The sequence below is a fragment of the Canis lupus genome, chromosome 19 (assembly GCF_011100685.1).
Source record: "Canis lupus familiaris isolate Mischka breed German Shepherd chromosome 19, alternate assembly UU_Cfam_GSD_1.0, whole genome shotgun sequence".
In the NCBI taxonomy this organism is placed as follows: domain Eukaryota; kingdom Metazoa; phylum Chordata; class Mammalia; order Carnivora; family Canidae; genus Canis; species Canis lupus.
Genome location: NC_049240.1, coordinates 46476302 through 46490197, shown reverse-complemented (window position 1 = coordinate 46490197; position 13896 = coordinate 46476302). Strand labels below are relative to the sequence as shown.

The following is a 13896-nucleotide window of genomic DNA, read 5'->3' as shown; positions in this document are numbered from 1 at the left end:
TAGGATGGTTTCAGCTGCAAGTAGTACTATTCCCAATTCAGAATTGCTTAGACAATAGGGGCACATGACCTCATGAAACAAGATTCCCAAGGGAGGACATTCCAGAGTTCATCAAATCAATGGCTAAATGAAATCATCAAACACCCAATTCCTCTAATCTTTTTGAGCAAGCATCCTCTTCCTGTGAGCTAATGTCCTTAAACTTGACCCCTTTTGGTATTACTGATGAGCTTTCAGCATCCCATCCTCACACAATCATCTAAATGTCAAAAGAGGCAAAGAGTATATATTCCTAAGAGGAATGAAATCTTTTCCAGAGGCCCCTAGAAGATTTCCTCAACATTGTCCTGATTTGGAATTATATAAGAAAATCCTTATTAAATCCTTCTTAATTCAGGCTTGAGAGGAGTAGAATTGCCATGATATTCAGTAATCAAGATTCATCCTCCAACTAGGTTTAAGGAGGAGCCCCTTTCTAAAGCAGGTAGTCACCTGAAATCTAGGTAAATTTGTGGTTAGATTAACAAAGAAAAATTGGGAAAGGATGACTAGTAGGTAAGTGACCTAGTGCTTGCCCTTGAGCATGAAAGAGTCATTTCAAAGGATCCAAAAATAAATACCAAGAGGAATGTGATGAGGGACAAAATGAGATGTTTTGGTACTATTTCCCATTTGCAGAAATATCAGTATTTTTTACTTGCTAATCCTTCCAATGATTAGTATTGTTCTATAATTAATACAGTTGTGGATAGCAAGACTGAGTATTTGAATGGAAACATCATTATAACCATGAAAGACTAGAAAATATATATAGAAAAATAATGCTTTTTAGCATTAGCAAGGGACATATCTGAGTACCCTTGATGCACGTAAAGAGAATAAGAAAATTTTAACATATAGGAACAATAAATAATTTGTTATAATATAACAGAAGACTTTTCTAAAAAAAAAAGATTCTATTTATTTATTTGAGAGAGAGAGAGTGGAACAGAGGGAGGACACACTGAACAAGGAGCCTTATATCTATTACCTGCGAGATCTTGACCTGAGCCAAAATCAAGAGTCCGTCCTTAACCGACTGAACCAGGCACCCCAAAATAAACTCTAAGAAGATGTTCAAAACTAGCACATTATCCCTAAGTTTCATTTAGAAAGCTTAATGCCAGGCAGCCTGGGTAGTTCAGCAGTTTGGTGCTGTCTTCAGCCCAGGGTGTGATCCTGGAGACCCGGGATCGAGTCCCACGTCAGGCTCCCTGCATGGAGCCTGCTTCTCCTTCTGCCTATGTCTCTGCCTCTCTCTCTCTCTCTCTCTCTCTCTCTCTCTCTGTGTGTGTCTCATGAATAAATAAATAAAATCTTTAAAGGAAAAAAAAAGAAAGCTTAATGGCATTAACTTGAAGGGTAACTTTAAGGTGTGGAAGTTTTAATACACATAATCATGAACACGCTTTTTTTTTTTTAAAGGAGGGGATCTCTAATAATTTTTTGCTTGTAAGTATAACAACACTTTGAGATTTAAAAATGAGCAAAGAATTCAGTAACAAGAAAATGCTTCCTCCTTAATATCAGTTAAGTACTGACATATCCAATATTAATGTGGTAGAAATTTATCTTAACTCACAAGCAGACCTGCATCATTGTTACTCCTGAGATCACCTGGAGGGTACCCTTCAGGGCAGTAGTCATAGCTCCGGGGGCATAATAGAGGTACATTTGTTTGAACAATAGATGACTGAGCTTGGCTCACTTGGCAACTCCTTAGAGCCAACAACTGTAGTAAACTTTCCATCACTTTTTATTTTCTATTTCCTCAACTTTAACACCTGTATCTTAATACCAGTAAATGGAGTACATGTCTTTGATCTATTCAGAGTTGCACACTTCGCACATTTGGTTTGGGTGAGTCACTGACTAGCTGGCTATTGTTATAAGACAGATAATGAGTAGGTAGTAGCAAAGTTATCTTAATGTCTGGAGAATCTTCTTTTTATCCCTTGGAGTGCTAAATGCATTTTCTTCTCTGATCCTCAAATAGGTTCTAAAATTCCACCTCTTTATAGAAGACTTAATAATAGGAAGAAAACTAAAAGTTCAGCTGTGACCTTGCCTAATTAAACATTAAACCCTACTGAGCTGTCATTGTTCACTGTCTCAAAAAATTAAACAGGATTTTTGTTTTAGATTGTATATTCTTCTAATCTTACTTTTTCTTCCTAATCTCATCATTTTATGGAGTGACAATTAATATTAGTGTGTATGTCAGATTTCTGTTCAGATATCACCTTCTGAATCATTCATTGTCCCTATAAATATGTGCTTATTAGTCAGATAAGACATTGTGCATAAACAAATCTGATAAGCATCAGATCACTCCCTCATAGGACACAATTTGTCTTTACCCTTTATGCCAAAGATTCTTCTTACACAAACAAAATTTGGGGAAAATTATAGTTCTCCATGTCCATAAGTGAAGTTAGTGGAACTACTAGTGTTTTGTGCTTATTGACATCTGGTCAAATGGAAAAATAAAATAGGACACATGAGGGTTAATTTTCCCACAGAATATAAATGCCTTGGGAATTAGAACAAAAGTATTCCGCATGTTGCAGAAATATTAACTTTGTTGGGTAATATTACCTTTGTTGAGATTCAGACATACTGGGCATTCTTAGAGTCCTGGTAGGACATTCCTAAGAGAATTTCTTTGCATGGCATCTGAAGTGATCCGCAGGAAAGAATACTACTAGAGAGCTGAAGTATCTGAAGCATGTCTTGGAAAGATAGTGTAACACACCAACCTGACAGTAACAGAGGGAAATAATTCATCCCAAGAGAAGAAGTAGCTGTGCATGAGAGTTAACTTTAACTGGAGTCATTGTAGAAGGGGAGTCACAATTCTGATTAAATCATCAGTCTCACATATCCCAAGAAGAAGGACTATAAAAATAAAAATTGTACAGAAAAACTGTGTGAAAGACTGAATTACAAGCAGTTCTGCTTTGAGAACTCTCCAGCAAAATACTGCATGAGAGGGAGTGACCTTTTTCTCCAGTTAGTCACAAATCACCATGTAGGTAGGCCACCACGACAGGCTAAGTCACTGATTGCAGGGCCTGGTATGTCAGTCAGTATTCTCCAGAGAAGGGAAGGAAAAGGAAAAGGAAAAGGAAAAGGAAAGGAAAGGGGAAAGGGGAAAGGGGAAAGGGGAAAGGGGAAAGGGGAAAGGGAAAGGAAAGGAAAGGAAAGGAAAGGAAAGGAAAGGAAAGGAAAGGAAAGGAAAGGAAAGGAAAGGAAAGGAAAGGAAAGGACTTATTATAAGGAATTGGCCAAATGATTATGGAGACCAAAGTTCAAAATCTGCAGTGTGGGAAAGCAGGTTGCAGACCCAGGAGAGCTGATCGTGTAGATGAAATCCAAAGGCAGCCTACTAGAGAATTTTCTCTTACTTGGGGAAACCAGGTTTTTTGTTCTATTCAGGCTGTCAACTGAAAAGGCCTACCTACACTATGGAGGGAATTTTGCTCTACCCAAAGTTCACCAGTGTAAATGTTAATTTCATTCAAAACACTCTCGAAGTTGACACATAAAATTAGCTATCACAACTGCCAACATCTGATGGGAGAAGATAGGTTTAATGAACATATTTGATACCCATTGGGGATTCCTGAAAATAGTGGCAATTGAAAAGAGGACCCTGTAGGTTGTTAGTCTATTACAATAGCAGGGGAGATATCGGTCAGTGGAATTTAAATCATTGCAATTATTTAATTTCATACCATCATATAAAAAGCTATTAAGGCCAAGGCAAACTCCACCTACATGCTGTTCTTTATTTGTACAATGGGCATCTTGGGCTATAAACCATTAAAAGGTTAGACTGATTTAGAATGCTTAGCAAAATATCATCTTTTCAATAATATTTAATGATTATTTTGCAAAAAGTGTGACATTATAGTATTTAGGAGCATAACGGAATGAGTACATGGGTTCAAATCCTGGTTCTAACTGCTTACTGTATAGCATTCTGTAAATTACTTGATGTTTCAATTTCTTTATGTGAAAGTAGAACTACATAACCTTCTACACATAAGTGTTAAGAAAAGTAAATGAGACAATATTACACAATTTTTAGTGCATAATCAATACAAGTTAACAATTGTTCTAATTATAATTTTAATAGTGTAATCAAGCTATAAGTTTTCAACTAATTACCAGTCCCTCCATTTGTATGCATTTATTATGCAGCCAAAGGTTTGCCAAAAGTAAACATTTAACAGTAATAGAAAGACTGGTTAACAACAGCATAATTGTAGAGCAATGACAAATGAAGGAAATGGTTAATAACGTTTGTATTTTATGCTTAACTGGTTTATATAAGGGAAAATAGAATTTTCTGTGTGAATATGTTTTGTAATCTATACAATATGGATTATGTTGAGTGGGCACCATCCATATAAGGAAATTTCCTTTCTTCTCCTTTTTTAATTGATTACTTTTTAAAGTAGTTTTAGGTTCACAATAAAATTGTGCAGGAAGTACCACAAGATTTCCCAATTACCACCTTTCCCAACATATGCATAATCTCCTTGATTATCAATATTCTGACCAGAATGGTACATTTGAGCCTACTGATGAACCTATATTGACACTGACACACTGTTATCATATTAGGATTCACTCTTGGTGTTGTACATTCTATGGGATTGGACAAATTTATAATGACATTTATCTACCATTGCAGTTTCATAAAGAGTAATTTACTGTCCTAAAATCCTCTCTGCTCTGTCTATTCATCCATCCCTCTTCTCTAACCTCTGGCAACCATTGATCTTTTTACTATCTCCACAGATTTGCCTTTTCCAGAATGTCATATATAAATATATAGTTGAAATGATTTAGCATATAGCCTTTTCAAATTGGTTTGTTTCACTTAGTAATGTGCACTTAAGTTTCTTCCATGTCTTTTCATGGCTGGATAGCTTTTCTGTGCATGTGTGTGCTGAATAATATCCCAATGTCTGGATGTACCATAATTTATTTATCCATTCACATGGGTAAATACCACAAATAATTGTGGATTGTATGGAAGAGTATGTTTAGTTCTACAAGAGACTGCAAACTGTCTTCCAAGGTGACTGTACCATTTTGCATTCTCACCAATCAATGAATGAATGATTGAGAGTTCCTGTTGCTCCGCATCCTCACCAGAATTTCGTGTTGTCATTGTTCTGGATTTTGAATGTTTTAATAGGTGTGTAGTGGTATCTCATTGTTGTTTTACTTTGCATTTCCCAATGACATATCTTTTCATATGCTTATTTGCCATTTATATACTTTCTTTGGTGAGATGTCTGTTAAAGTTTTGGCCCATGTTTTAATAAGGTTGTTTATTTTCTCATTGTCAAGTTTTAAGAGTTCTTTGTGTGTTCTGAATAATAATACTTTAGAAGAGAAATCTTGTAAATATTTTCTTCCAGTCTCTGGCTTGTCTTTTCATTTTTTTATGTATTTATATATCTATATATATCTTTTCATTCTTTTGAGAGTTTCATACACAGAGAAGTTTTTCATTCTAATGGAGTCCAATTTACCATTTCTTTCATGGAGTTTCCTGTGGTGTTATATGTAAAAAGTCATCACCAAATGCAAGGTCATCTAGATTTTCTCCTATGTTATTTTCTAGGAGTTTTATAGTTGCCCTTTGCTCATAGGCCTGCGATCTACTTGGAGTTAATTTTTGTGAAGTTTGTAAATTCTGTGTCTAGGATAATTTTTTATGTGATTTCCTAGTTGCTCCAGTATCATTTATTACCATTCATTTTTTATCTGTGAATAAGTTTTTTATCCAAAAATATCTATTTATTTATTTATTCATCAGCTTTCAATTTTTGAATGACTCATACATACAAGATACTATACTAGGCAGTAAACTTTCATAAGACATATTCATTGTCCACCAGGAACTCTATCATAAAAGATAGAGAGCAGTAAATCAATAATTAAAATAAAATAAAATTACACACATGTAAATATTCCTGTAAGGCAAATGATTACCTTTGTGCATTGGTAAATATAAATTATAATGCATACAATCTATTACAGCATGGTATTGTGGATAGCTTAAGTATAGAAAGATTTGGTGGGAATTTCAACAAAATTGTGACATATATTGTCTCCCATTTAGAACAAAAAAAATCTGCTGATTTACTCATTCAATCAGTACTTATTATACTAGTAGTAAAGGGAAATCACTGTGTGACTGAGGTGGTGTATGGAGTAAAATCAAATACAAGTCTTGACTTCAGGGAGCTTTGGAATATGGCAGAGACAGAAACATAATTAGTCATAATTCAAGGAGGGGTAAGGCACATGCGCTAAACGAAGTACTCTGAAAGATCTATGGGATGAAGAAATGATGAAGAAAAGAAGAAATGATGATTAAAAACAATAGTAGGCAAAATCGCTGGTGCCTTCACAGGAATCAAGGGATGTACTAATAGTCAAATAGTATTGTAGTATTAACTGCTATAATTTGGCAGAAAACCAATGATAATTTCAGTTATAAATGTCTCAGTTATAACTTACTAAAAAGTACTAGTTTTATTAAATATCAGCTTTTGAGTACCTACTTCTAATATACTCTATGGCAAAATGGAAAGTGTGCATAAAGTACTTCTATAGCATGTTGAATACAATGGTTGCCTAAAGGAAAACCGTTGTGTGATTAAGTTGTGAACTGAACTAAAAACTTCATGAAATATCATTTTTCCTTAAAAGAATGCCAAACCAATACTATGGATATTTTGACTTGGGTCAGATATTTTCTCAGAAATAAACAAGTGACTAAAGCAACTGATAGTATATGCTGCCAAGGGAAAACAATTGAGTTTTCAAGAGAAAATTAAAATTTTGGAATACTTTTATCTGCCACTGTGAATTTGTCAGCTTCATAATATTTAAAGACCTTTTTGGTGGGATCAAAGGTGCTGTTACTGAATGTAATTTTTAAATATTATGTAATGAAATATGTCAATAAAAGATATGCAAAAGTCAATAAACCCGTATTTTCTAAATGATCAACATATTGTTATAATATCATATATTGGTAACACTCATTCAGATCACAAGATTAATCAATGAATATTAATGCAAAAGAGTGTGAAAGTTTCTTTGATATGGTTTCAGATTTTGCAGTGTAATCAATATTTAAGAAACTACTTCTTATCAATTATTGGTGTTATATCAAAGAACACTATCCATAATCATATGAATAGATTATTAAATATTTTTCCATTTTCTAACTACATATTTGATTTTTTCAATATACTACAACCAAAAAAATATTGTAATAGATTGAATGCAGAAGCAGATATAAGAATCCAATTGTTTTCTTTCAAAGCAGCCATCAAAGAAATCTGAAAAATGTAAAACAATGTTATCCCTTTCTCTGTATTTTAAAAATATTTTCATAAAAATATGTTTATATGTAAACATGAAGTGGATTTATTATTAGCAGTTTAAATAAGTTAATAAAATAATTTCTGAGATCAAAAAGTTTGAGAATGACTGCTACAGGGTGGTGTAAAAGTAAATGAAGGTGATGGGCACTGCATAGAGGGACTAGGCAACAGTACCAAAATTATGTCACTCCCCTGTTGAAACTTTTTGTAGTCCCCCATATAGCTCATATTAAACACCAAAATCTTCACAATGGCCTAAAAGTTTCTACCCAATCTTTCCTTCAAAAACTCTCTGCCCTCACCATCTGGTATTGTTCTTGGCAATCCTGTTCAGCTATATTTTCCTCCTTGAAAACATCTCAGTGCTCTACACATATGAACTCCTTAATGGAAGGATTTTTTAAATTTTTATTTATTTCTATAAACTCGGCATCCAGAACAATACCTAAAAAAATACGAGTTACTTTATAAATCTCTTTTTGAAAGGAGTAAAACCATTCTTAGCTGAAAAACTAGAGAAATTTAGAAATTTAAATTTATTTCTGAATCTCTGAAGTAAATCCTAATTCTCAAATTTATCTCTGGTTATGAATATTTTCTTATATTCTACGTCCAAGGGGATGTTGTGGTTTAATTTCAGTTTAAAACCATATTCCCAAAATAATATCAGAATTAAACCATGAGTTGGAACTATGACATTTAATTATATCATTCAAAAAAATGTTCATTGAGCATTTATTACATTGAAGATACTCTTTTAGCTACTCTGAAAGTCAAGATGATGAAAATATAATCCTTGTCAACTATGTGGAAGATAACATAAAATATACAGTGGACAATTTCACTATCAAAATGGCAGATGGGTTACATATTGAAATCACTGCTTGCCATCTTCAATCTACAAAAATCACAAGAAAAGAAATGTAAAAACTAGTTAATGAGCATATAATCTTGGCCAAAATAAAGAGGATTTCTCAGAGGCACTGAATTTGTATAACATTTTTTTAAAGGCATCCAACTGAAATTTACCACAATAGCAATAAGCTAAGGACCCAAATAGGATGTCATAACCCACAAGACAGTTTACACAGTCCAGAATGTGGGAGAGGTCCCAAACTAAAGCACACAACTAAAAAGAGCAGCAAATATCTGAGAACTATGAACACCATAAGTTAGGATGTAAATCAAATATACAAAAATGCCCAACAAAACAGAATTAATTTGTCAATCCAGAAATAGATTTTAAATAACAAAGAATTAATAAGAATGAGTATATCATTCTCATTTAGCTAACAGGGCATATGACTAGAAAACACATGCCGTGGAGACTTAGAAATTCAAAGAGATCTGTGAGATGGTGGGTTAAGACAATCTTTTGGAAAACATTAGGTTTTAAGCCATTTGTCAATAGCAAACATGAGATTTAGATTGATGGTGAAGAAAGACAAAATCCATTTCATTTAGATTATGAAGGCATTTAGGGAGGATTGAACTCTCTAGAAAAGAGGACTGGTGTTAAGAAGAGGAACATAAGAATCAAATTTCAAGGCAGAGATGAGGATGAAAAATTTGGATTTGAATTAACATAAGGGGAAATACTGTAGGCTCATTAGTAGAGGAAAAATCATGTCTCTGGATAGCAGAGTACCAGTTTTAAAGACAGTTGCTTTTCTGTGCTGAAAGGGTAGTAGTAGCAAGTGATAGAAAGAAGAGTCTTAAGTATAGGAAGGGTTAATGAATACTTTGTAGGTCTGAAAATTCTCCCTAGGCTGTTCATTAGCGTCACACATTTTCTTTCATTAATATTACACATTTACAAATTGGTAATCAGTTAGTTGATAAATATTATCTATGGACATTTTAATAAATGGCTCCAAATTGTTGTTCCTATTGAACAGGAGGGTCTATGCACTCTTCCCTTTTGACATTTATATACTTTGAGTTTGGATTCACTTTGAACATGAGGGAAAAGCAAAAGTGAATGCATGAACATAGTAGAATATGCATTGTATGCCCTTAGTTTGAAATGAGGTTCTGACTCACCAATAACCATTGAAATGGAATGTGGTAACTTGAGGTGGGCTAAAGCCATAAAACAAAATGCATAACAACAAAACACAAAAATCTAAAATATAAAGAGCAAATTGAAAACATGCTATTAACCTTGGAACTAGGTCATGGAAAATGCTTGAATAGGCCTTGAGGAAGCTGTTGGGAAAATTTAAAAATAAGTTAAGGAAGCTGTTATTGGAAGCTGGAGGAAAACCGATTTCTCATTACATAGTGATCAAGAATTAAGCACAACTGGCACCTACAGTAACATGGAAAAACAAAGTATCTAAATGACCTGAGAGATCCAGCCAAGGAGATATTTCGGCAGCATGTTCCAAGTGTCCCTTATATTCCATAACTACGCATCATAAGATGATACTAGAGAGTGATGAGCTAAAGAGAACTTATTAGTCTTTCAAGTAGAACATAGAGAAACTATGAGAATCAGGATTTCCTGGTTTTAAAATGCAACAACTCATTCCCAGTGCATTAGTTCAGGTCCTCCAAGAAGCAGATGTCCAAAACAAGATTAGAGTGTGATAGATTTATAGTGCGGTGGGGAGTGGGAATAGCTGTAAGTTAGAAAGAGCAGGGAGCCAAGGGAGGGAGAGAGAGGTGGTACACCATGATGCAGGCACGACACTTTACAAGGAGAGAACAGGAGAAAATACTGCATAAACAGAACCTCAGACCAGGAGTGCAGGCCTAAGGAAATTTTAGCCAGGCCAAAGTTGCTGCGAATTAAGACTGCGATAGGAAAATAGTGGTACTGAGAGATGGCGGTCATCTGTCAACTAGACTCCCTGCGGCAGGCGATCTGGGTTATGCACTTTCTGAGCAACCACAGTTCCCTGCTTACGCTGCACAGTACACTTCTCTGCATATGTGCCAAGAGCAGCTTCTCTTGGGTTCCCTGGGACCTCTTTTCCTGAGAGTAAACTTAGAAGAATGGGTTATGGAGATAGCCCCCATCACAGTAACTCATCTTGGAGCCATCAGCATCATCCTCTCCCTCTTCTGCTATCCATCCTAAACTCCTCTCACTCTCATATGGAGTGTAATTCTCTGCTGGAATGGCATGGCCTTTTTCCATAATTCCAGGTGTCTGCATTTTTATTCTTTCACTGCAGCTTACCGCGAGCTCTATCCTACATTTTTACCACTGCTGATGCTTACAACACTGCAGTGTCTGCCAGATTTTATGCCCCAACCAGGGTGACCAACCACATTGGTTTATCTAGAGCTTTCTTGGGTTTAGCACTGAAAGTCTCATGTCCCAGGAAACCCATTTGTTCCAGGAAAACTGAGGTTGTTAGTCACACTACAGGTAACAGAGATGCTTGCAGGCCCCATGAAAAGTTAAAGTCTTCCATGCTATTCTGTAGATGGGGTGAAGCAGTATCCCTATGCCTAACATTTGTTGTCTCTAGAACCCAAAAGGGCTGATCACCAAATGCTGTGATTCTTTGTGGGAGAGCACACAAGACGCAGCAATGCATCTTTTATTTTGCAGGAAATATCCTGGCATGTGTCTGAAGTCTCCTAAAATTTAATTGTAGTGGTAGGTCTCTGAATTTTGTGGCATTTCTCTCTCAGCCTCTGTGGCTCATGTGTCTTTACGTGGCCTCTAGGTTCCAGCCTCCCTTTACTCATTTGGTCCACTCGTGTGATATAATCAATGTAATGATATGTGTAATGTTCTTTGAGTTGTCCAGGCAGAGCTGACATCTTCAGACTATATTATGGTAGAAAATAAGAATATTAACATAGTCCTAAGGCAAACCATAAATAAATGTTGTTGTTTAACTGACATGAATGCAAACTGTTTTATAGCCTTTTTAAATCTGACTCTAATACAGTTTTCAAATGAGTGGTCACACGCAGCGTACCTGAAGTCTTGCTAATTTGTTCTTGCAATGATATCACATCTGGCGCAGCAGCTATAGTCTGGGTTACTACTTGGTTAAGCCTTCAGGAATCTATAGTCATTATTCAGAATCCATCCCATTTTTGCAGAGGTCATATTGGTGAATTAAGTGGAGGTTACATATAATAAAACCATCACCCTTGCATCTGGTAGGTCATTAGTTCTAAACTCTAGTCACTCCAGGATATACTATTATTTTTAGGGAGATGGTTTCAGAGTTTTCTATTTGGCCTTCTCCACCGTGAAATTCTTAGTATCATGTGTGTTAGTCAGTTACTCTAGAAACAGACAGCAAGAAGGGATGAGGTGTGCAAGAGATTTCCTCAAGTACATACTGTGAGGGAAAAGAGTGGGGAAGCCAGGGATGGTGGGGAAAAAACCACTTGATTGTGATGCAGGTCTGTCCCCTGTGAAGGAGAGAGAGTGTGTTGGATAGGCAGATTAGCCAGCTGCAGTGCAGTTCTAAGAAATTTCTTCTAGGCAGATAAGCCAAAGTCCCCCATCAGGGGAGTGTTTCCTCTCATAGGAAGGTGCTTAATTTACCCTTGCCACACTTAGTTGCCGAGAGCAGCCCATGGGAAACATGGGCTCATTCCTTACGTGGTAGATTCTAAGCGCCCCACTGGGATTATCTGTCAGTGGGCTTCATCTAACAAGAGATCTGAGTGGCATGTTGTTATGGCTACCACACCCACTATTGCCAGCAGAATATTTTCAAGTAGTGAAAGGCCTCAAGGCAAATCTAGGATGCATCAGCAAAGTATGGTCTCAGGCTAAAAATTAAACAAGGGATGACCATAACATATTTTGTAAGACTTCTGAAAGATTTAAGATGTGCATCAAAAACCCTTTCAGTGTATAAAGTCTCTCAAAGGTTTTGTTGGATACCAACGGTTCTGAGACCCTTAGAGTTTGTATGTTTGTTTGTTGGCTTTCCTCATAGCCTCATTACAGCCGGTGCAAGAGAGGTGTGGCCTTTGTCTAATGAAGTGAATGATAAATTGGCACACAAAAACACATAAAATTTAAAGATTTTTATAGCAGCTTGGACGGAAAGAGAGTACAAAATGAAAAAAGGGCTTTGAACTCCCTATTTTTCCAGGTAGGATTCAGGTTGAAACAACTACACAGCTGCAAACATGGGCTGCTTTTTATAGAAAGGACAGAACACAGACGTCAGAACAAGGGCCCAGAGGCTGGAGCTCACAGCCATGGAGAATTCCATAGCCAGGAGCCAGGGAATAGGAGTGGACTCTAACCCAGAAACTGGCAACTCATACTGGCTGGATCTTAGACATGCGATGGGATGTTGACTGCTGGGCACTTCCAGTCCCTCTCCTTCTCCCTCCCCTCATCCATCTCCTAGCAGGAGTGCCACTTGTACTTAGCCTATGCCTACCTCACTCTTGTACTTTGGGTATGCGAAACAAGATAACACATTTCTTTAGTTCACCAGATTTAAGACCAAGAGAGACTAAACTCAAGGACTATATTAGAAGATCACACTGAGGAGCATTATCCATACCTGGACCATATTTAAAAGACAGGATCTTGGCTCTTGAATTTGAACCTAATCCCATAAAGAGTTTAGGCATTTTGAGAGCCTTGGGAGAGCTTGATTTATTTTGCAGATGTGATCAATAATTTGTGTTCAGATGAAATTTTGCTGGCTTTTTAAAATAGTGGTAAATTATTTTAGCCTCCTTCCAGGAGAGGTCATTCTGTGTCCCCTTGCCATGAGTATGGATGAGGTTTGCATTTGCTTTCAATTCTTAGAGCCCAGCAGAAGTGATCCTGTGTGACTGGGGTTAGTTTATGAAAACTCGTGTAGCTTTTCCACATCCTCATACTCACTCGTATCACATTTTTTTTTTGACCCAGCCATTATATTGTGAGAATATCAAGCCACATAGAAAACCTCTTACAGCTGTTCCCATAGACAGATCCAGCTATAACCATTCTTCAAGTCATCCCATCCCCAGTACAAGGAAGGCATGAGAAGAAAGTTCTAGATGATTCCAGTCCCGTGCTATTCAAATCTTCCCAGGTGAGCCCCAGACACTGTGAAGCAGTGTGCTCTGTCCTATTTCCTGGCCTAAAGAATCCTTAAGTGTAAGAAAATGGTGTTGTTTTCTACTCCCAGTTTGTGGTGGTTTGCTTCATAGCAATAGCACTAGGAGGTCATCCAGTATTCTTTATTGGAAAAGCGGAAAACCAAAAAGTCAAATTCAAAATAAGTCTCTAACTTAAAGCCTCTCTTCCACATTTTAAATCAGTTATTTGTTTTTTTCCTCCAAATATTTGAAACTATAGCAGCTATCATGGCTGTAGGGTTCTTAAACCACATATTTCTCCTAAACTCTTGACTTTGGAATTTGAAAGATACACCTAAAACAATGTTACTGGAAAGTTTATTATCCCCAAAAGAGTACATTTTAGGATGAAAAACAATATTTA

At 36.2% G+C, this 13896-nt stretch overlaps 1 long non-coding RNA gene across 4 annotated transcripts in view; it reads left to right on the top strand.

Moving 5' to 3' along the window:
* The window catches only part of LOC111091183, a 39344-nt gene that overhangs the window by 5689 nt on the left and 19759 nt on the right, over window positions 1–13896 (top strand). For all 4 annotated transcript variants that reach the window (XR_005373820.1, XR_005373821.1, XR_005373819.1 and 1 more), the window contains exon 2: window positions 13321–13486. This is a non-coding gene — a long non-coding RNA (uncharacterized LOC111091183). The remainder of the gene's footprint in view (window positions 1–13320; window positions 13487–13896) is intronic.